This window comes from Mastomys coucha, unplaced genomic scaffold (assembly GCF_008632895.1).
Source record: "Mastomys coucha isolate ucsf_1 unplaced genomic scaffold, UCSF_Mcou_1 pScaffold23, whole genome shotgun sequence".
Classification (NCBI taxonomy): Eukaryota; Metazoa; Chordata; class Mammalia; order Rodentia; family Muridae; genus Mastomys; species Mastomys coucha.
Genome location: NW_022196906.1, coordinates 48,896,410 through 48,898,436, shown reverse-complemented (window position 1 = coordinate 48,898,436; position 2,027 = coordinate 48,896,410).

Here is a 2,027-nt window from a genome sequence, read left to right as displayed (position 1 = left end):
TTTTTTAGACTCTTCAGCTTGGCTCTCTGAGAGTTTTTTGATAGGCTTTGCAACTCTGCTAGTCTGAGAGGAATGCTCAGTTTTTTTACGGGGGGGGAGGGAGTGAGGGGAAGATGGGGAGCCAGTAAATCTGGTCAGTTTCAGGGACTTCCTGAAGCTATTTTGAGTTGATTATCTTCTGTTTAAGAAGTTTCCCTTCTGTATGAAAGGTTTCAATCCTGAAAGAGACTATTACAGAACAGATGGCTCAGAGGGTAAAGATGGCTACTGCCAAGCCTGATGACCTGAGTTCAATCCCCAGAACCCATATGGTAGAAGGAACGACCCAACTCCTGTACCATGTCACACATACATGCTTGTACACACGTGTACACACACGTGTAAATAATGTGATAAATTTTACCTAGAGAGTCCTATTCAGTAGGAACCTTAGCTTTGAGAGTCTGTTCATTTAAAGCCAATGAGATTAAAATCGAACTCTCCCTGGTAGCCTGAGACTACCCGCTAAAACCAATAAGTCATACCATCCTATGGCACAGTGGTGCTCTCTTCTAGTCCCAGAAATCTGGAGGAGGAGGAAGAAGAAAGAGCCCTGGAGTCTGGAAGCATCCAACGTAGGCAACACAGTGAGACTACAATGTCAAAATGAAAAATCCTGGTGGGAGCCCCGAATGATAGCAGCACCTAAACTAGCTTCAACAAAGCTACCAGAGGCTTCTGTAAGGAGGCAAGCCAACACCAGCCCTCCTGGGCTCAGAAAACCACAGTGGCTGTGCCACTCAGCAGCCATGTTCTTCACCAGGGCCTTCGTTCGAGGTCTGCCCAACTCTGCCCGTTCCTTATCTTCAAATCCTCCTCGCTCTGGACCAGCCTCACTCTGCCTTTTTGCTGTTCCTTGAACAATAAACACAGTCTGTTCTCTAGGTCTTTGAACATGTAGGAGTCGGTTTGGAACAGTCCCTCCAGGAGTACAAGGGTTTCCTCCTTCACTCAGTCTGGGTCTGTGTTCAGGAACACCTTCTCAGACTACCTCACAATGTATGGCACACCCCAGTTTTCCTACACAGTCCTGCTTTCTTCCTCCTGATGCCACTTACCATGGTTTCTTGCACCACACAGCTGATTCTCCTGTCTGTTTTCTGTTTCTTGTTGCGATTCGGACTTTAAGGGTGAGGGCTTCGGTTGTGTTGTTCACTGCTGTATTCTCAGTGTCTAGCATTAGCATGTGGTTGTTGCTTGACACATGTCAGGTCCCCCACAGGCATGCTCAAAAAGAGATTGAATTTGTCTCTCTGAACCTAGGAGGGAGCATCACTGGCAAGAAAAACCCAGAGCTCACATTGGTCCTGGTGGCTGTAAAGTGAACACCTGTTCCCAGTATGTCTTTCCCTGGGTGTGGCTGTGACCAGGCTGCTGGCAGCAGTGACATGGAAATTGTTTAGGTAGAGCAAAAATGAACCCAGCCAACAGCAGAGCTTCAACTCCCTGAGGCAGAGAGCCCCGTGGCTCTAGAGATGACATCTCATCCTGGGGCCAGATGCCACACAACCTCCTGACTCTTTGTTTGCTTTTACAACCCAGAATGCCTTTGAGCACTGTTCAAGCAAGAAGCCTTGTCTAGGAGAGGGTGATGACTTAGTCCTGACAAGCAGAGAGAACTCTGGAATATTCTTACCAATAGAAAGAGTTGAAGTTTACATCCCTGATCCCGAGGCTTCTGGTGGTCCATATTACCTAGATTGTTTCTGATCGTCTTTGACTGATGCTCTCTCTGCACTCCATTGCCCACCTAGTTTCTGGACACACCAACTTTAATTCCAGTCACGTTCCTGCTCCAAACATCGGTCCTTGTACAAAAGTCCAAAGTCCAAACTCTCAGCCTGATATTTGAGCTTCCTGACATCCTACTCCAGGCTACTCCTTTCCATTCTTGTTGGCTTCTCACCTCTCCTGGGTCTTTTGTGCCATCTAAGTCACCAAACAGGTCCTGAGCTCTTCCATGTTTGCATAGCTCCACAGCTCTCCCC